The sequence below is a fragment of the Manis javanica genome, chromosome X, assembly GCF_040802235.1.
Source record: "Manis javanica isolate MJ-LG chromosome X, MJ_LKY, whole genome shotgun sequence".
In the NCBI taxonomy this organism is placed as follows: Eukaryota; Metazoa; Chordata; class Mammalia; order Pholidota; family Manidae; genus Manis; species Manis javanica.
The window spans coordinates 66,079,193-66,102,117 of NC_133174.1; the positions used below are offsets into that span (position 1 = coordinate 66,079,193).

Sequence of the window (22,925 nt, forward strand, 5' to 3'; positions counted from 1 at the left end):
CTTAACTTTCATATATCTAATATTACACCATATATTATGCCATTTTTTCTAATTCACTTATGAGTGACCAGCTTACCACTTAAACTGTGAACTTTTGTAGGATAGAGAGCATATTTTATTCTTCTGAGCCCCAACCTTACCACTTACCATCCAACACAGTTGCTCATCGTTGTAGCTTTTTATGTACTTGTTGAATGATTAATTCCAAAAAAGTTTAGGGATATTCTGTGGATATAGAATCTGATATGGAAGCTCCTGAAGACAGTTTATCTAAGACAATTAATATTCACTAATTCTAACAAAGGAATTGAGGTGACAGTTCACTCTTTCTTTTTTTTTTTTTTTGTTCCACTATTGTTCCAGGAAGGATTAAATGTCATTTTAAAGGTTGCATATTAAAGCAAGAAAATAGGAATGAATGGTAGGTGGAAAAGAATAAATATAAAATAGACAAGAACATAAAAATAGAGCCATTAAAGACGATAATCAAAAACAGCCCATGACATAAAGATCTCCAAACTTGTTATAAGTAGACTATAAATTAGTTCCGGCTGAGTTTCAACATACACTGTAAAGAGACATGGCACACAATTATCAGTATCCATTAAAATCAAATCAAACCAATTACTTAGGAAAAATACAGTTCTTCCTAATACTGAGATCAGGTCATACTGTTTGTTGGGTTCTCCTAGAAAATACAGTATGTTATTATGAATAATGTCCTCAACAACAGCTATCTCTCTTAATCTATTGTTCCTGTTAGAGAAGATCTGTAAGCACCAACTCATAAACTTTCCCCAGCCTAGGGAAGATAAGATGCAAAAAGTAATCTTTGAGGGGACACATAAAAAAAAGGAAGAATTTGGAACTGTGGGCAAAATGGGTCAGCTGTATTGTTTATTAGACTCTTATACCAGATATTTTTTACTTGGTTTGAAATGTAATGATTCCTAGATAATCAATTATAACAAAGAGAAGTCTTAAAAAAGTTAACTGAAAATTGTTAATAAGTTATCAGCTCTCTTGATTTGTCAACAGCTTTTCTCCTTTTAATTAACACTCAAAACTTTACCTGGATTTAATTTTTCTTTGCCTAAACTACATCACTGACTTTTGAACTACTTTTACTTCCCCTTTTATGGCCAATGATTGGAGAAAATACTTGCATGCAAGATAGAAATATGGTAATCTGGCAGGCTTGCTTCTTATCAATGTTAAGGTGTTTTCTACGAAGAGAAGGTGGGAGGTAGCCATAATAGCTAATTGTTAGGACAGGGTTCCTTTTCTCCCTCTGTCTCAGAGTACGGATTTACAGTTCAATGAGCCTACAAACCTCTTTGTTTGAACAAGAATCATACACTAGGAAAACAGCCTCATACTGCCCAAACTCACAAGGGATGAATTTGTACCAGAAAGCCAACTTCATAATTTATAATGTGGAACAGAACTGCCAAATGGACTGAAATATGTGTTTGCCTGTCAGTGTATTCTCCTTTCAGTAGGGATGCCAAGTCAGAGAACTAAATTAACAACAGATTGAAACTGGATAAATACATGAAACTAGAGTTAAGTGAATTGCAAGGTCAAACATGTTTCATTTAATATACCTCAGCCAGGATGGGTACCCTTTTTCTTTGACAGTCCTCACAAATCATGGATTTTCCATCAATCATTTCAAGCTCTTAGTTTCTAGTGCTGAAAGTGTTTATTTTCCATCTCTTGATGCCCTTGCAGTTTGTATTAGAGATCTCTGAGTGTTGGGCATGGCTCTGTCTTGTTCTTAAATGGGCCTGGTTCTATGAAAGCATGTTGCAGATCCAGATTGCCCTACTACAAAAATGCTGTCATACATTTCATTCTTTAATCGGTTTTATCCATAAATCCAAATGCTGCTATTTGACTTAACCCGCAGTGCTTTCTTTTTCTCCTTTGCTGTGGATATTACCAAGAAAGATCTTAGTAGCTCCAGGTTCTGGGCTCTGAATCTGGTTTCCTTACATGCCCACAGAGTTTGTGCTGCTTACTTTGCAAGCCCTTTTTCTCAGGACTAGACTCAGACTTGGCTGACTCTATAGTCTTCAAGTGTATTATCTTTATTTACATACTGATAAAGGCCCCATAGACAATATACATAAAGAACAAAATCTTAATACACTAGAGGAAGACTCTGTAATCAACACTGTTCATTTATTTATTCATGTTATTTGAACTTCTATTTTTTAAATTCATTCCCTCACTTATTCATTCAACATTTGTGAAATTGCCTTTTACTGTAGTAGTTAGGTATACAGAAATGAGTCAGATATTCTTTGCCCCAAGCAGTTTGCAGTATAGTAAGAGGCTAGTAAGTGAACAAAAATAACTAAATTACACCTTAAATTATGAGACTTGAGAGGTTGAGAGAAAGCCACTGCAGATGGAGGGAATGGCTAAAGCAAAGGTAGTCTGACAGCTGTCATTCTGACTTTTATTCTTGAGGTTTCCTGACCCTTTGTCCCTCAGGTTTGAAGGAGTTATAACTTTCCTGTTCAGATAAACTCTTTTCAGATTTTGCCTCAAAGTCCTATCTTGCCATGGAGCCTACTGGAATCTAATGAAACAGTCATGTGGGTTGCGGTGGAAGGAGATAGGGTGAGAAACAATGAGGAAGGCTGGTATCCAGTCATTGTTTGATTTTGAATAGCCTTTGGCTCCCTGTTCTTTGCATTTCTCTGCACCAATGAAATAAATCGAGCAGCGTCATCTGCTCAAGGGACTTACCTTCTGTTTGTGCAAATAAGGTTTCTGTGGTGAGACACCAAATGCACTGAACTTCCTCTTTCAACAACAAATTTGTCAGTTATCAGCAGGATCCGTGCCACACAGTTAGGCTTTTTCATACCCAGCTCCCTGCAAAGAAACAAGAGTGCTAATCTCATCAAGGCTCCAAGGTAAGTTATAGCATAGTATCTGGGAATTGGTGATTCCAAGCAGGAGGACTGGTTGAGGCATGAGGATCCAGGACAGAAGCAGATATAGGGCCAGTGTCTAAATTGAAAATGGTTTGTGGTTTCTCATTTTAGATTTCTTACAACAGGAGCAATGGTGATTTCCCTTTAGTCTGACTTGAGTACAAAATTAAGATTAATGCCAACAGTTCCCACCATTATTACCAGTCTGTGATGCAGTTCATTCTTTGCCAAGGACTCTATTTCTTCACGAACTAGGGAAGACGACACAAAGTGATAAGGAAAAAAAATGCGCTCGGTGAGGTTCACTGGGACTTGACATTTTCAGCCAGAAAAAGAGGATTTGAATTCCTATTCTGTATAATTTAGTTACATAATAAATGAAAAATTTTATGTAAAATATCTTTGCTTTGGTGAGTTTAGCTTTCACAGATAGTTACAGATGGTATATTCTTTTAGGAGAGAAGGAAAAAGTCAGGTCATAGATTTTGGAGTTGAACAAGCTCTTAGAAATCTAAATTCTTCACAAACTGAGAGCCAGTGAAGTAAAGCCACTTAAGATCACCCAACTAGTTAGTGGCAGAGGTTAAGTCACCCTGTGTTTTCTAGATCATGTTCTCTTACCCCTACAGAATCCTGTATCTCCCAGACAATATGTTGGATTTTTAGGTTAGGAAAGGAGAAAATTTCCCATATTACTTTGGTGAATTGATATCAGAGTCTGTTCAGAGATTATTCTTGATCCTTTGAAAGCTGATTTTTGACCCAAGTTCTGCCATACTGGATAGCAGAATCCAAGAGAAGCATGTATCTTTTCAGTGATTATTGCTCTTATTACTCTGGGTGCTATCATTATTCTCTGGTTCTGAGCCAAGATGACTGAGTCTAAAGAGGACTTCCAGTTGGGGAGTCCTTGAAGATAGATTGTACCATGCCAGTTGGTACCAGGATCATTCTGGATAAAATGATGAGAAGCTTTGTTATACTTTTTTGGGGAGTAGCCTCAGCTCCAAGCATCTTGCAAGTGGGAACATTTTTATTTTAGTTCAAATGGATGCAGGGAATCATTGCCATTTCTATTAATTGAGGAGTTTATCTATTAGCTATTGTGACACAGTAAAAATATTTAATCTTGAAATTAGGTAATATGCTGGTATACTGAGGTGGGAAATGGCCTAAACTATACTGAGAAGTAGGTCATGCATTCAGGGTAATTGTCTTTGCAATGCTTCTTTTTGAACACAGGTCCTCCTTTGGACAGAAGCAGTTTCTTTTTAGGCTCAATCAGGAAAGTTTTTAAGTTCAAGTACAGACTGATCAAATCCTGGCAATGGTGGAATAAGACTTTAAATGGGTGAGCATACCTCTGGGTGGTTTTGGACAGCTCTTCATGGCCAGTTATATTTGAAGTACATCAGTTGGTATCCTAAGAGGCAGGGCCGCCTATAGCTCTTAGTCACTTCTTTATCAAAGAGCATAGATCTGTCTGTTGAGAAATCACCATTTCAGAGAGACCCAACATTCAGGGCAATGATTTGCAGGGAATCTGTGTTTATCTTGAAACTTTTGGTTTAAAAGGTTACTTATACTCCACAGTAGGATATTTTTTAGGAAAGTTTTCATCTAGTAGTGGTTCAAATGTATCACAGGCAGAGTGATGAAGTAGATGGATCTACACAGAGAGTCAAAAAGTCTTGGTTCTAGCTCAAGTTCTGACAATGACTCCCTATGTGCAGCCTTGGACAAGTGGCTTTATTTCTCTTAGTCTCAATATTCTCACCTAAAATAATGGTGTAGAGCATGGAATTGGTGGTCTTTAGTTTCCTTCTTAGCAATACAATTATTTGATTCTAGGCTTCTAAGTAGCTGTTATATATCATGTAGTCATAAATAATGGGGCCATGGCAGGGAAATCTAATTATAGGGGATCTTCAGAAATTAAAATTAGATCTTAAAGGGAACATATTATACTTTGCCAAGGGCCATTTTATTTCTTTCAGAACAATGTTATCATGAAAGCTTCAACTTTTAGGCCACAGACAAGTGTTTTGTAAATAATTTCTTTTTTTTAACGATAAAACAAATAAACAAGTGAAAGTACTCTGAAGATCAATTTGCAGAATGACAATGTCACTCAATTTCTCAACTTCTTAAAATCAGGGTTCCCTTTGACAAAAATACAAACTCATTAAAAGGTTACTGTGGACTTAATTCTCTAGGAGTCAGATCCTTGACTCCTAGAAAAACCTACTACATCACATTGATATTTTCCAAACTGTGCCCAACAGCCAAAAAGATATTGTAGATCTGTGCTTTCAGCAGTTTGTATTAGAGGGATAGTGATTTTGATTTCCAATGTATTTACTATAATAAAGAATATTCTTTATTTCAAGTAACACCCTTCCACTTTAAGAGTTGTCTTAGTCCTGTCAGCTATCTCTCACAACCATACTTTATGGGGGATTTTCTAAACCCGGAAAAGTACCAGCCAAAGGCCTGTGGTGATAACTCTCTGTACAAGAGGAAATGGACTAATATATGTTTAAGGTATTATTGATATACATGCTTATGAAGGTTTCACCTGAAAAAACAATGTGGTGAATACATTCACCCACGTTATAGTGTCCCCCCATTACCCCATTGCAGTCACTACCCAACAGTATAGTAAGATGCCACAGTGCCACTATTTGCCTTCTCTGTGCTACACTGTCTTCCTCATAATCCCCCCACACCATGTGTGCTGATCATAATACCCCACAGTCCCCTTCTCCCTTCCTCTCCACCTTCCGTCCCCCACCCTCCCCTTTGGTAACTGCTAGTCCCTTTTTGGAGTCTGTGAATCTGTTGCAGTTTTGTTCCTTCAGTTTTGCTTCACTGTTATACTCCACAAATGAGGGAAATCATTTGGTATTTGTCTTTCTCCACATGGCTTATTTCACTGAGTATAATATCTTCCAGCTCCATCCATGTTGTTGCAAATGGTAGGATTTGTTTCCTTCTTATGGCTGAATAGTAGTCCATTGTGTATATGTATCACCTCTTCTTTATCCATTCATCTACTGATGGACACTTAGGGTACTTCCATATCTTGGCTATTGTAAATACTGCTGCAATAAACATAGGAGTGCATATGTTTTTTTGAATCTGATAAATTACATTTTTTGGGTAAATTTCTAGGAGTGGAATTCCAAAGTCAAATGGTATTTCTATTTTTAGTTTTTTGAGGAACCTCCATATTGCTTTCCACAATGGTTGAACTAGCTTACATTGTCACCAACAGTGTAGGAGGGTTCCCCTTTCTCCACATCCTCGCCAACATTTGTTGTTGATTGTCTTTTGGATGGTGGTGATCCTTACTGGTGTGAGATGATATCTCATTGTGGTTTTAATTTGCATTTCTTTGATGACTAGTGATATGGAGCATCTTTTCATGAGTCTGTTGGCCATCTGAATTTCTTGTTCAGAGAATTGTCTGTTCATATCCTCCACCCATTTTTAAATCAGGTTATTTGCTTTTTGGGTGTTGAGGTGTCTGAGTTCTTTATATATTTTGCATGTTAACCCCTTCTCAGATATGTTATTTACAAATACATTATCCCATACTGTAGGATGCCTTTTTGTTCTGTTGATGGTATCCTTTGATGTATAGAAGCTTTTAAGTTTGATGTACTCCCATGTGTTCATTTTTCCTTTTGTTTCCCTTGCTTGAGGAGATGCATTCAGAAAAAGTTGCTCGTGTTTATATTCAGGAGATTTTTGCCTATGTTGTCTTCTAAGAATTTTATAGTTTCATGACTTACATTCATGTCTTTGATCCATTTCAAGTTTATTTTTGTGTATGGGGATAGAAAATAATCCAATTTCATTCTCTTGCATGTAGTTTTCCAGTTTTGCCAATACCAGTTGTTGAAGAGGCTATCATTTCCCCATTGTATGTCCATGGCTTCTTTATTGCATATTGATTGACCATATATGGTTGGGTTTATATCTGGGTTCTCTAGTCTGTTCCATTGGTCTATGCGTCTGTCCTTGAGCCAGTACCAAATCGTCTTGATTACTGTGGCTTTGCAGTAAAGCTTGAAGTTGGGGAGCATAATCCTCCCCCCCACACTTTATTCTTCCTTCTCAGGTTTGCTTTGGCTATTTGGGGGTCTTTTGTGGTTCCATATAAACTTTATAACTATTTACTCTACTTCATTGAAGAATGCTATTGGTATTTTGATAGAAATTGCATTGAATCTGTAGATTGTTTTAAGCAGGATGGCCATTTTAACAATAGTAAATCTTCCTATCCATGAGCACGGGATGTGTTTCCATTTATTAGTATCTTCTTTAATTTCTCTCATGAGCGTTTTGTAGTTTTCAGAGTATACGTATTTCATTTCCTTTGTTAGGTTTATTCCTAGGTATTTTATTCTTTGTGATGCAGTTGCGAATGGAATTGTTTTCCTGATTTCTCTTTCTGCTAGTTCACCAATAGTGTATAGGAATGCAATATATTTCTGTGTATTAATTTTGTATCCTGCAACATTGCTGAATTCAGATATTAGATCTAGTTGTTTGGTGTGGGTTCTTTAGTATTTTTATGAACAATATCATGTCATCTGCAAAAAGTGACAGTTTAAATTCTTCTTTACCAATCTGGATGCCTTTTATTTCTTTCTGTTGTCTGATTGCCATGGCAAAGATGTCCAGAACTACGTTGAAGAAAAGTGGAGAGAGTGGGCATCGTTGTCTTGTTTTTGATCTTAAACAAAAAGCTTTCGGCATCTTGCTGTTAAGTATGATGTTGGCTGGTGGATTGTCATATATGGCCTTTACTATGTTGAGGTATTTGCCCTCTGTACCCATTCTGTTGAGAGTTTTTAGCATGCATGGGTATTGAATTTTGTCACATTCTTTTTCGGTTTCTATGGAGATGAATATGTGGTTTTTGTCCTTCTTTTTGTTGATGTGGTGGATGATGTTGATGGATTTTCTAATATTGTACCATCCTTGCATCCCTGGAATGAATCTTACTTGATCTTGGTGGATGATCTTTTTGATGTATTTTTTAATTCAGCTTGCTAATATTTTGTTGAGTATTTTTGCATCTATGTTCATCAGAGATATTAGTCTGTAATTTTCTTTTTTTGTGGTGTCTTTGCCTGGTTTTGGTATTAGGGTGATGCTGGCCTCATAGAAGGAGTTTGGAAGTGTTCTCTCCTCTTCTATGTTTTGGAAAACTTTAAGGAGAATGGGTATTAGGTCTTCACTAAATGTTTGATAAAATTCAGCAGTGAAGCCATCAGGTTCAGGGGTTTTGTTCTTAGGTTGTTTTTTGATTACCAATTCAATTTTGTTGCTAGTAATAGGTCTGTTCAGATTTTCTGTTTCTTTCTGGGTCAGCCTTGGAAAGTTGTATTTTTCTAGAAAGTTGTCCACTTGTTCTAGGTTATCCAGTTTGTTAGCATATAATTTTTCATAGTATTCTCTAATAATTCCTTGTATTTCTTTGGTGTCTGTAGTGATTTTTCCTTTCTCATTTCTGATTCTATTTATGTGTGTAGACTCTCTTTGTTTCTTGATCAGTCTGGCTAGGGGTTTATCTGTTTTGTTTATTTTCTCAAAGAAGCAGCTCCTGCTTTCATTGATTCTTTCTATTGTTTTGTTCATCTTGATGTTATTTATTTCTGCTTTAATCTTTATTATAACCCTCCTTCTACAGACTTTGGGCCTCATTTGTTCTTCTTTTTCTAGTTTCATTAAATGAGTTTAGACTGCTCATATGGGATTGTTCTTCTTTCCTGAGGTAGGCCTGTATTACATACTTCCCTCAGCACATCCTTTGCTGCATCCTACAGATTTTGCAGTGTTGAATTATTGTTGTCATTTGTCTCCATATATTGCTTGATCTCTGTTTTTTATTTGGTCATTGACTCATTGATTATTTAGGAGCATGTTGTGAAGCCTCCATGTGTTTGTAAGCTTTTTCATTTTCTTTGCTTAATTTATTTAAAGTTTCATACCTTTGTGGCCTGAGAAGCTGGTTGGTCCAATTACAATCTTGAATTTACTGAGGCCCTTTCTGTGGCCTAGTATATGACCTACTGTTGAATATGCCCAATGTGCACTTGAGAAGAATGTCTTTCCTGCTGCTTTTGAGTGTGGAGTTCTGTAGATATCTGTTAGGTCCATCTGCTCTACAGTGCTGTTCAATGCCTCTGTCTCCTTACTTATTTTCTGCCTGGTTGATCTGTCTTTTGGAATGAGTAGAGTGTTGAAGTCTCCTATAATGCATTCTATTTTCCCTTTTAATTCTGTTAGTATTTGTTGCACATATATAGGTGCACCTGAGTTGGGTGCATAGATGTTTACAATGGTTATACCCTCTTGTTGGACTGACTCCTTTATCATTATGTAATGTCCTTCTTTGTCTCTTATGATTTTCTTTGTTTTGAAGACTATTTTGTCTGATACAGGTACTGGGACACCTGTTTTCTTCTCCCTATTAGTTGCATGAAATATATTTTTCATCCCTTCACTTTTAGTCTGTGTATGTCTTTAGGTTTGAAGTGAGTCTTTTGTAGGCAGCATATAGTTTAGGTCTTATTTACTTATCTATTCAGTGACTCTATGTCTTTTGTTTGGTCCATTTAGTCCATTCACATTTAGGGTGATTATTGGCAGGTATGTACTTATTGCCATTGCAGGCTTCAGATTCGTGGTTATCAAATGTTCAAGTATATCTTCCTTACTGTCTAAGAGTCTTACTTATCTCACATAGTATGCTATTTCCAGCACAATCTAAAGGTTCTTTTTATCCCTTTTTTCTTTCTCCTCCATTATTTATATATTAGGTATCATATTCTGTACTCTTTGTCCATTTTTATTACCTCTAGTGACAGCTATTTAACCTTAGGAACAGTTCCATCTATAGCAGTCACTCCAAAATGCACTGTAGAGATGGTTCATGGGAGCTAAATTCTCTCAGGTTTTGCTTATCTGGAAATTGTTTAATCCCTCCTTCAAATTTAAATGATAATCTTGCCAGACAAAGTATTCTTGGTTCTAAGCCCTTCTGCTTTGTTGCATTAAATATATCATGCCACTTCCTTCTGGCCTGTAAGGTTTCCGCTGAGAAGTCTGATGGTAGCCTGATGGGTTTTCCTTTGTATGTGATCTTATTTCTCTCACTGGCTGCTTTTAATAGTATGTCCTTATCCTTGATCTTTTCCATTTTAATTATTATATGTCTTGGTGTTGTCCTCCTTTCCCTTGTGTTGGGAGAACCATGCACCTCCATGGCCTGAGAGACTATCTCCTTCCCCAGATTGGGGAAGTTTTCAGCAATTACTTCCTGAAAGACACTTTCTCTCCCCTTTTCTCTCTCTTCTTCTGGTACCACTATAATATGAATATTGTTCCATTTGGATTGGTCATGCAGTTCTCTCAGTATTCTTTCATTCTTAAGGATCATTTTTTCTCTCTGTGCCTCAGCTTCTTTGTATACCTCTTCCCTAGTTTCTATTTCATTGATCATCTCCTCCACCATATAAAGATTTCATATCCAATCTGCTTTTAATGCCCTCCACTGTGTTTTTCAAAAATTGGATCTCTGTCCTAAATTTGTTCCTGAGTCCTTTAATATTTTTCTGTACCTCCATGAGCATGTTTATGATTTTTATTTTAAAATCTCTTTCAGAAATATTTATTATTTCAGTCTCACTCAATGCTCTTTGTTGTTGTGAGATTTAGCTTTGAATCAGGTTCCTTTGATGTTTCATTTTTGTGTGTGGTACCCTCTAGTGCCCAGAAACTCTACTCTCTGGAGCTTCTCAGCCCCTGGAGTGATGTCAGGGATCACATGGGAGTGGTGCTGGTGCCTGTGGGGAGGAAAGAGGTGTTTCCTGCTTCCTGGGTGATATGTCTGTCTCCACTGCCAGAACCAGTGGACTGAACACATAGGTGTAAGACTCTATCTTTTGCATTTTCAGCTGCTGTAGGCAGGGCTTCCCTCTGGCTGGCCTGACACCAGGGCACTGTTTGCTGGTTTGTGAGCCAGGTGCAGGCTGGCCTGGAGGAAGGCACGTCAGACTGCGTATCACAGTGGGGGGCCTTGGAGCTGCTTAACCAGCCAGGGAGTTGGAGCGCCTGAAGATTTTGAAAGTTTCCAACCTGCTGGGCAGAGTGCACCTGGACAATTTTGTCCACCTGTCCTTTCTCCTGAGCAGTAAGCCCTGTGCAACCCTTGCCCCTTTAGCACCTATCTCGCTGTTAGGAAATCTCTCAGACTGCCCACACACATCAACCGGATATGTATTTTTTTGTGAATGTTTTTCACAAGCAGCTGGAATCTGTCTCTCCAGGTGTTCTGCCTATCTTAGTTTTCCAACTCCACTAATCACCAGAGCACCATGCAATGTAGGTTTGTGCTCCCACAGCAGATCTCCAGGGCTAAGGTGTTCAGTAGTCCCAGGCCTCCACTCCCTCCCCACTCTGTTTCTCTTCCTCCCACAGGTGAGCTGGTGTGGGGGAAAGGCTTGCTTCCTGTCTTTTCAGAGGTTCATTACCCTGTTTTGTGAGGTCTGTTCTTTCCTCCAGGTCTATCCAGTCTGGTGCAGTCTTCTTTACTGTTGCTCTTTCAGGATTAGTTGTGTTAATTAAATTTTCATATTATATGTGGTTTTTGGAGGAGGTCTCTGTCTCACCTCTCACGCCACCATCTTTAATCCTCTTTTCAAAATGAACTAATATTTATTTATTGTGTTCCATGTACCAAACATGAAAACATGTACTTTCTTATACATTTTTCATTTAATCTTCACAATGATCTATGTCACTATTAACATAATTTTACAAATGAGAAAACAAATACAGAGATATGAAGTGAGTTTTTTAAGGTTAGCCAGCTGATAATCGATTCAACATATGACCCCAGGTCTGCCTAAAAAACATGATACTTTCCACCTTCAAAATGCTGTCTCAACTGCAAATAAGGTATCTAATTAGGCCTCTTACCTAAGTGATTAAAAATCAATAATGATGCATGCATGGATGTTCAATTTGAACTTTAAGATATTAATCTGTGAATAGTCTAATTGCTTTAATTCATTTTAAGGATAAAAATAAATTTTCCTTCCTCTAATTTGGAGAAAAAACATCTAGACTTATAAAATATATAAAAATCTGCATGTTCTTGAGTCAAACCAGGTTATTTAAAGCTAATTTGAATTAATTCAAGATACAGCAAAGTTCCAATGTCCCATTATTCTTCTTTGGCTGTGGTTGTGAGTGATTAACTGAAGTACACCATGGTCATGGGGGTCAGACTGGCTTGTTAATTCATGTGAAACTTTCATGGTTAAAAATGAAAAAGATAAGGCAAGCAAGTTAGGTTCTCAAATGGCCTGTAAAGGTTGTCCCCTAGAGAGTGGAAGGACCCCCATGAGCAACGCTTACCCATTTAATTTCCCTTTGTTTCCCCTAAAAGAAAATAGGAGAAACAAATTTAATAAACATGCTCCCTTTGTGATATTAGTGATGTAATGATGAGTTGTGAAAAGAAGGGAAGAAATGAGGGGCGAAGTGTTTTAGAAGTGTGCTAAAGAAAAAGTAGTCACCTTGATGACAGAAACCTAAGTTCCACCCTCCTCACTCTGCCACTTGTTAACCTTACATCTTCAAATACGTGAGGTCACTTCCTTGAACCTCAGTTTCCTGATCTGAAAGATGGGGATGATATTCTCTGACTTGATTACTCATAATATATACATTTAATAGTGATTAACAGCAATTATAGATATGATAATACTTTGTAAATTCTAAATCAGCAGGTGGGTTGATATAGTGGTAGCTGCATTAATAATGGCAGTGGCAGTGCTAGTGATATCAGGAGTAGAGTTTAAGAAGGGGCCACGCCCATAAAGATATGACAAGTTAGTACTCAAAGGGAGTTAAAGATGATCTAGTTCAAATTGTCTTGTTTAGTAATGAGGGAAATGAAGCCCACAGAAGGCAAGAGGCTTAGGAAGGCAACAAAAAGAGTAAGAATTTGAATAATTACTAGAACCCAAGTGTATTACCTCCAAACGTAGTACTCTTCAATATATTCTACTGCTTTTGAGTCTTCCCCATCCTGCAAGTCTTGTCACATTCATCTCACTATATTATAAACAAATTATTTCAGTACTCTATCCACTGATCTGTTATCGTTTAGGTTTTTATAGGCAAAACTCCATGAGGTTCCCTGTTTTTTTATTGAGGTATAATTAGCATACAAAATCCTGTTAGTTTCAGGTGTACATCATAGTGATTTGATATTTTTATACATTATAAAATGATGCCCACGATAAGTCTACTTACCATCTGTCACCATATGAAGTTATAATATCATTTATTATATTCCCTATTCTGTATATTTTTCATCCCTATAACATATATTTTATAGTCAGAAGTTTATAGATCACTGGTTTTGATAGAACCTTACCTTGACACCTGGTGGGCAGTCGTTTGCCACATATGCATAGTTATGAAAGCGGTAGAACTATAACAGAGAATAATAGCTTCTTAATCTTTGAAGAAGTCTTATCCACAAAAATGCCTTTTTAAAATATCTGTCTGTGCAACAAGTTGTTTGGGTAAGAATAATTTTTTACTTTCTCTTCTCATGGAAGACCTTATTACAACTGAAGTCATATAGCTGTGACTTTGATAAAGAAACTTAACCTTCCTAAGCCTCCATTTTCTGATCTGCACAGGGGTACAACAATTCACTCAGAGTTCTTACAAGGTTTAGAGATAACATATGAATAGTGCTTAGCTAGTGATTGACAGGATGTATGTGGGAAATTCCTGACTTGGAATTTCACTGAGACTCAGGACTCTGTTACAAATTCTGATGCCAAATACTTTTTCTGTACTTTGTGAAACCACAGTGTTTAGATAGTTTGTTGGAAGAAGAAGCTACCTTGGGTAGATGTTATTGGGTACCTACTGAGTTCTTGGGCTCAGTACCATTGAGTCATATTTAAAAGATCTAATATACCTTTGTGTTCTGAGACAAAATCTGGTTATTTCTGTAAAGTGAAGTATTTAATAATGAAATTCTCACTAGAGCTTATGGGATTCCCACTGAATTTTAAACAAAAAGCTGGGACTGCAGGCCTTGGAGCTCTAAGGTGTCCTAATTTATTATATAACCTTATCCTTGCCTTGACCACATCTTAAGTAACAGAGAGAAAGATAATGGCTGTTGCTTGGGAAAATAGCTCATGGGAGAAACATTAGAAGTAAGACTGCCTAAAGCTCTGCTAATATGTGCCTATTCTTTATACCTCTTACCTTTTCAAACCAATGCATATGAACTGAGCCCCTACTGCATGCCCTAATCGCCTGCTAAGCAAAGAGAAGAATATAAAAGTCTAAGATAGTCTTCCCTCAGAAAGACTACATTCTTACAGTGCACTCTGTAAGTCTAGTAAGAGTACAAAGGAAGAATAAATCAAATTGGGTTACCCTGTGAAGAAAAATATGAGTCCAGTGGGGCCCTTAATAAAGAGGTACAATATTGATCTTTCTGAAATGAGGTCCAGGGATAAAGAAGTTTGATGGAGCTTTAGACATAACTTTTTAACATTTTTTGGACACAAAACACTATTAGGAACATCTTTAGAATCACACACTGAAAGTGAATCTTGTTAGCTCAGAGATGGTAGCTGATTTTTCTGCTCTGAGCATTAGCTTAGAACTATGTGCTGGTCATTCCCTTTAGGGTTTGGCTCCTGTCACCACATCACTCTTTCATGAGGAGAGGCAATCATCTCCATAGTCTTTGCCTCTGGTGTAGCCATCGTGTACCCTGGACAGAGCACTGAATATTGGAAAAAATCAAGAGGCATTTACTTCTATAAGGGTAGTTTTGGAGGCACTGGGAATTCTGCTCACATTCCATGTGGGTGGTTTGTAACCACAGGGGCTAATGTATAGCATGAGGATATGACATTTTCACATGTTATAATACTGTTTGACCTTTATTATCTGTGTGTTCCTGGTTAGCTGAGCTGGTTATGCAAAATCAGTGAGGATTAATCCTTGGGATTAATTCCTACATGTCTCAGTTAACATTAATTTTTAAAAATTGTGATTAACTTCCTTTTCAAACAATATGGCTTCTCTCTCACTTACCAACTTTACATTTCCCTGTATGGCCCCGGAAGATTACTGGTTAGCCAGAGACGGGTAAGATTCCTCAAGGGAGGAACAATCTAAGACAGGCACAGTCGCAGGGGGGCCATCAGGTGAGAAATCGGGGAACAACAGTGGTGAAGCTTAGAATCTCACCCCCCCCCCCTGTTTTGAGAGAAAGCTTCTGCATCCGTGGATGTTCTATTTCCTTGTCTAGCTCGGATTAGCACATAGTCTACAGGCACACACATGATCATCTACAATTGCTCTCTTACAACACTTAACTATGTTTTCTACCTTTATTTTGCATCTACTTACCACTTCAGCATTTTATTTAAAAAAAAAAATAATAATAATAATAAAGGGAGAAATGTGGGATCCACATATAAATCAAGTATAAAAATCAAACAAATATTCATATTTGACCTGATTGTTTATAGTTCATAATGCATGATCAAAACCGAAAGTTTCTGTGATGACTGCCCTTGTACTGTTCACCATGTAAGAACTTATTCACTATGTAAGAATTCGTTCACCATGTAAGAACTTGTTCGTTTATGCTTCAGAAGATTGGAGACTGACAAGAATTAGGCTTGAGATGGATTAATTATTGTGCATTGAGCATTGACCCCCCTATACAGAATTTTATTGTTGTTAACAACCATTTGATCAATAAATATGAGAGATGCCCTCTCAAAAAAAAAACAAAAATTGTGGTTAACTTACTTACATTTCATTTATTTTGATGATATGTTTATAAAGGAATAAAGACGTTAGGCCTGATCTATTCATTATTAAGACAATAATCACTAACGCTGTAAGAGAACTAAAAATATTGTAGAATAACTCAGTAGAAAGGTTTAAGTAGAGAGCTCAATGGAATAAATTATCTTTTTGCTTTCAGTGAGATACATAATTTAACTTTTTACAGAATTGAAGAAAATTTCCTTTTAAGTAGGTTCCCTTAAAGACATAAAAATCATTAGCCACTTTCACAGCTTTCTGAAAAAGCTGTCAAACTATCATGAAAGCCATTAAAATAAAAGGTATATATTTATGAAGATTTATGTATATATTGAGAGGTTTTACTAGATAGTTTAAATAGATTTTATTTTTAATTGAATTATATTCAATATACCATATGAAATTGGTTTCAGGTGTATAGTATAATGATTCAATAATTATGTACATTATGAAATACTCACCACAATAAATGTAATTATCATCTGTCACAATACAAAGATACTACAATATTATTGACTATATTCCTTACGCTGTACTTTCAATCCCCATGACTTATTTATATTACAATTGGAATTTTGTATCTCTTTATCCCTTTTAACACCAGTTAAAGAAAAGCTTTCATAGTACTATATGTTTAACCTTGCTCTAGGTTTAGTGAGAAAGAGAGATAAAGAAATTTAGGGCTTGGTTTCCAACTTCACAAAACTCACAGTCCAGTGTGAAGAGGTACACAAATAGTTAAACAATGTAAGAGTTGTTACAAGACAGGTATCTGTTCAGATATTTACTGAATGACTATGTGCCAGTAATTCTGCTGAGTTCTAGAGATTCCAAGATGAGTAAGGGATGGCCTTTGCCTTTAAAATGTTCACAGTTTAGTTAGAAATACAAATACATAAATGGAAATATTTAATATAAGGCAATGAGCATATTGTTAAAGCAATTCCTGTGGTGACATGGTAGACTAGATTTGCATTTTTGATGTATCATTTTGGCAGCAGAAAATAGTTTTTAAGAAGGCAATCCTTGAGGAAGGTTGGTCAGTTAATGAATGCTTAATAATCCAGAGAAAGAGAGGGAGATGAAGAAATCATGGTTGATTCAATGAAAGGAAAGAAGCGGTCTAAGATTATTCTAAGGATTCTGGCTCTTATAACTGGATAGATGGTCATGTACAACGTCAGGGAGCAGGATGACTTTTGCTTTGGGCATATGAATTTTGAGATGCCCTGAAGACATTCAAATGATAAATCTTGGCTGGAAGTTGGACATATAAGCTTAATACCTGAAGAGAGGCCAGGCCTGAACAAAGGGATATAAGAGTCATAAGGATATGGATGGTAATTGAAGCCATATCCTGTGGATATGAAAGTGGATATTCCTTAGCATGAAGATACTGAATAAGAAGAGAAATGTAGTTCTAGGGAAACAAACACTTAAAAATTTGCAGACATAAAAGACCATGAGACTCAGTATTAATTGACAGAGAATAAAGAGAAGACAGAGTGGCTTAGAAGCCAAAAGAACAGAGTATTTCAAAAAGATGGAAGTGGTAAGACTGTGTCCAGGGCAGAAGAGAAGTCCTACATGATTTATCACCTTGATGCTCACTTGTCACCTTTGCTAAAGCAGTTTCAAGTGAGGTTGTGAAGATATGCACACCACCTTGTAGTGGATTGAACAATAGTAGAAAGTGAGGAAAAGGAGGCAATCAGTGTAAAAACTATTGTGAGTTTATTTAAGAAAAGAAAGTGACAAAGAGCTAGAATAAGATGCATAGACAAGAGATTATTTTGGGGGTTGGAGAGACTTGATGACAAAGATCTGAGAGTGTACGACAGCATGATGATCTAGGAGTAGAGGATCCTGAGATAAATGGAATGGATTAAGAACATCTTGAGCAACAGGAAAGGCAGCTGTGTTGAGAAATGTTGAGAAGTATGATGGATGCAGTTGTAGATAATACTATGTGTGTTGGAAGGAAATAATGATAAAATTGAGTTGCATCTTGCCCAATAACCTCAATTTTCTCTGTAATTTAAGAAGTAAGACCCAGTACAAGAAAAGTTGGGGAATGAGAGAACTGAGGAGAAGAAATTTCACTAATGGAGTTGTGAAGATGCTAAATGGAGAGGGTGGGAATAGAAGATACTAATCAGGGGTGTGCAAAAAAGGCTGGTGAAAAAAATCTTAGGCTGGAAATCATATTTCTAGTTTTGGCCTTCCAAATGGATGATGGTATTTTTAATAGGATCATTCAGCCATTTGGACAGTTAAAAAAGAAAATGAATTGTGGACTTCATCTGGAATTAAGGCCTTGCCAGGCTGGGACAGCAGAAGAATGGTGAACAAGGTAGTTGGGGGTTCTTGAGTGAGAGTAGTTAATTTGACCATTTAATCTAGTCTGGGCAGGGAAGGAAGTAAAATGAGGGAAGGTGGCAGGTCAGACCAGGAGAAATGAAGAAACTTGGAAACTTAAGGTCGCTAGAAATGTATGGTGGAAGCTAATATGGTGTAATTTATAGTGAAGCTCAGTAATTATACTGTTCAAGAAATAAAACCATTTGAAGAGTCAGGGACTGATGAAACTTGGGAGAGAGTACCAATTTGAAAATTCCTGAAACAGGGTGAATTGGCTCAGACTGTCAGGAAAGGTGAATGCTGTTAGCAGCTGATTTGAAAAGGCTTTCAAAAACTGAAAAGTTGTGATATTTTTATTACATTTCATATGTTTTATAAATGAAAATACCTTTGAATTTTCAGATAACCAGTCTAGAAAAGTGGTCAATTCCAAATTTGACTTTTACTTAGAATTCTAATATTCCTGCCATACCAAGTTCAGAGCTTATTTTTTATTACTTCAACTGTTACAAGAGTAGGGTGACCAACTATCCTGTTTGCCCTGGTGACCAACTATCCTGTTTGCCCTGGTCTATCATAGTTATAGTACTGAAAATTCTATGTGTCAGGAAGCTCTCGGTCCTAGACAAATATGAACAGTTGGTCACTCTACAAACTCTCAGCTGTCTCTGATTTCCCATTTTTAAATTTCATCTTCCACACTATTGCCAAAGTTATTGTTCAAAAAACACAAGTATGGTAATGTATCTTTTGCCAGAATCTCCATAAAACCCTCCATGATCTGGCTGTATCTACCTTTTCAGTCACTTTTCCCTTCCACTACCTTTTCCCACTTTCTTATGCCACTGCACCTTCCCCATAATCTCTCCCTGTTCTCCAGCTGGGCTAGAACACCTATTATTCCTTTCTATAGGTCATTAATTTTTATACCTCAGGACATTTGAATGCCATTTGTTTATCTCTGGAACTCCTTTCTAATTCCTCTTCTACACTCTGTCCACCTCCACAACTTATTTAAAATGGACTGATCCTTCAAGTTGAGCTTCCAATCCTCCTCTATTGTGCAAGATTCATTTCAACTTCCTTTGCCTGGGGAGACATCCAGAAAAAAACTTATTTGTTATTTCATGGCACATTCAAATAATCTATTATGGTTAGTTATCTTTATATCTCTTTCCTAAATGACTATAAACTTTTTGAAGACTTCAGTCATATAATATTTTTTTAATTACTTGAATACAGGTGATATACAATATTATATTGGTCATAGGTATGCAATATAGTAATTTGACAGTTATATACATTACTGAAATTTTACCACAAGTAGTGCAGTGACCATCTGTCATTATATAAAGATATTATTTACTGTATTCGCTATGCTGCACTTTTATCCGTACGATTAATTTATTTTATAATTGGAAGTTTGTACTTCCTTATCCCCTTTCCCTATTTTACCCATCCCCCACAGTGCCACCCCCGTTTCAACCACCAGTCTGTTTTCTGTTTATGAGTCTGTTTTCTTTGTTCATTTGTTTTATTAGATTCCATATATAAATGAAATCATATGGCATTTGACTTTTCCTGTCTGGCTTATTTCACTTGAGATAATACCCTCTAGGTCCATCCATGTTGGCACAAATGGAAATATTGCATTCTTTTTTATGACTGAGTAGTAATCCATTGTATATATGTACACTTAATTTATCCATTTATCTATAAAAGGGTACTTAAATTTCTTTAGTATCTTGGCCATTGTAAATAATGCTGTAATAAACATAGGGATACATATTATATCTTTTCAAATTAGTGATTTCATTTTCTTGGGGTAAATGCCAAGAAGTGTAATTACTGGGTCATATGATATTTTTATTTTTAGCTTATTGAGTAACCTCCACACTGTTTTCCATAGTGGCTGCACCAGTTTACATTCCCACCAACAGTGTGCAAGGTTCCCTTTTCTCACATACCCACCAGTACTTCTCATTTTCTGTCTTTTTGATATTAGCCACTCCGGCATGAGGTGGTATCTCATTGTGGTTGTGATTTGCATTTCACTGATGATTAGCGATGTGGAGCATCTTTTTCATGTGTCTGTTAGCCATCTGTATGTCTTTGGCAAAATGTCTATTCAGGCCTTCTGTCCATTGTGTGTGTGTGCTGAATTGTATGAATTCTTTGTATATTTCAGTATTAACCCCTTATGGGATATATCACTTACAAACATATCCTGCCCTTCAGTAGGTTACCTTTTTGTTTTCTTTGCTGTGCAGAATTTTTAAATTGATGCATTCCCACTTGTTTATTTTTCCTTATGTTTCCTTTGCCTGGGGAGACATCCAGAAAAAAAATTACTAAAACTGATGTGAAAGAGTATACTGCCTATGTTTTCTTCTAGGAGTTTTGTGGTTTCATGTCTTAAATTTAAATCTTTAATCCAATTCAAATTTGTTTTTGTGTATGATGTAAGACAGTGATCCTGTTTCCTTCTTTAATATTTAGATGTCCAGTTTTCCAAATGTCTTTTTGCCATTTTATATTCTTACTTCCTTTTTCTTATATTAACTATACAAGCGTAGGTTTTTACCTGGGCTCTCTGTTTTGTTCCATTGATCTATGTGTCTGTTTTTTCATCAGTACCTTACCGTTTTGATTACTACAGATTTGTAGTATAGTTTGAAATCATAGTATGTGATAACTCCGGCTCTGTTCTTCCTTCTCAGGATTGCTTTGTTTATTTTGGGTCTTTGTGGCTTCATATAAATTTCAAGTTATTTACCCTCATTTTGTGAACAATACCATTGGTACTTTGATAAGGATTAAATTAAGTTTGTAGATTGCTTCAGACAGGATAGTCATTTTGACAATATCAACACTTCCTGTACATGTGTATGGAATATCTTTCCATTTATTTGTGTTATCTTCAGTTTCTTCCATCCATGTCTTATAATTTTCAGAGTATAGGTCTTTTACCTCTGTGATTAGATTTATTCCTAGGCATCTTATTCTTTTTGATGCAATTGTAAATGGGATTGTTTTCTTGATTTCTTTTTCTGTTATTTTGTTATTTGTATATGGAAATGTAACTGATTTCTGTATATTAATTTTTATATCCTGTGGCTTTACTGAATTAATTTATCAATTCTCCTAGATTTTGGTAGAGTCCTTAGCATTTTCTATATATAGTATCATGTCTATAAGTAGTGATAATTTTACTTTTTCCTTATTAATTTGTTTACCTTTTATTAATTTATTCTTATAATTGTGGCTGGGATTTCCAGTACTATGTTGAATAAAAGTAGTGAGAGTAGGCATCTTTGTCTTCTTCCTGATCTTAGAAGAAAGGCTTTCAGCTTTTCACAATTGAGTATGATTTTGGCTGTGGGTTTGCCATATGTGGCCTTTATTATGTTGAGGTATGTTCCTTCTATAACCACTTTGTTAGGAGTTTTTATCATGAATGGGTGTTGAATTTTGTCAAATGCTTTTTCAGCATCTATTGAGATGACTATATTGTTTTATCCTTCCTTTTGCTAGTGTGATGTGTGGCATTGATTCACAGACATTGAGTCATCCTTGCATGCCTAGAATAAATCCTACTTGGTCATGTTAAATAATCCTTTTAATGTACTGTTGAATTTGTTTTGCTAAAATTATATTGAGTATTTTTGCATATGTTCATTAAGGATATTGGTCTTTAATTTTCCTTTTTTAGTGTCTTTGTCAAGTTTTGGTATCAGAGTAATGCTGGCCTTACAGATTAAGTTTGGAAGCATTCATTCCTCTTCAATTTTTTGGAATAGTTAAGGGATAGGTATTAGCTCTTGTTTAAATCTTTGGTAGATTCATTTTTAAAGACATCTGGTCCTGAACTTTTGTTTGTTGGTAGTTTTCTGACTACCAAGTCAGTTTTCTTACTAATAATCAATCTGCTCAGATTTTCTTTTCTTTCATGATTCATTCTTGGAAGATGATTTTTTCTAGGAATTTATTCATTTACTGTAGGTTGTCCAATTTGTTAGCATATAATTTTCATAGAATTCTCTTATAATCCTTTGAATTTCTGTGGTTCTGGTTGTAACTTCTTTTTCATTTCTGATTTCATTTGAGTCCTCTTTTTCCCTTGATGAATCTTCGGGGCAGTTTTTAAGTTTTGTATCTTTGTTTAAAGAGTCAGCTTAGTTTCATTGATTTGCTTCTTTTGCTTTTTTTTTTCGGCAGGCAGGGAAGAAGTGTTGGGAGGAGAGATCATGCAAGAGGGAGATGAGAAGAGATGTTGGGAGGAGGGTTAGAGGAACAGCTGAAAGGAAATCCAGGAGGAGAATGGGAGCAGGGGTGGGAGGAAGGGCAGGAGGAGGGAGATGGAAAGAAGGACAGGAAGGGGGGAAGGGAGCCAAAAGAAAAGGCCTTAGGAGAGGTGGATGGAGGGGATCAGCAGGGGGACTAGGAGGAGGAGTGGGTAGGAGAGGCAGGAAGAGGCCCAGTAGGGATGATCATCTCTCCAGGTGGCAGTGAGGAGCCCTGGTGAGTCTATATTTTTGCTTTCTTAATCTTTATTTTACTTATTTATCTCTCCTACTAATTTTGTGCTTTGTTCTTCTTTTTCTAGTTCCTTTTTTGGTAAGTTTTTATATTTTTAGTTTGAGACTGTTCTTGCTTCCTGAGGTAGTCCTCTATCACTATAAACATCCCTCTTAGAACTCCTTTTGC

The 22,925-nt window shown here is 36.4% G+C and overlaps 1 protein-coding gene across 1 annotated transcript in view; it reads left to right on the forward strand.

Moving 5' to 3' along the window:
• The first annotated feature begins 2,831 nt into the window (after positions 1 to 2,831).
• Positions 2,832 to 22,925, forward strand: part of LOC108393686 (putative P2Y purinoceptor 10) — a 32,129-nt gene continuing 12,035 nt past the window's right edge. Inside the window, exon 1 of the mRNA XM_037003988.2 lies at positions 2,832 to 2,930. The gene's annotated coding sequence lies outside the window, so the exon portion shown is untranslated. The remainder of the gene's footprint in view (positions 2,931 to 22,925) is intronic.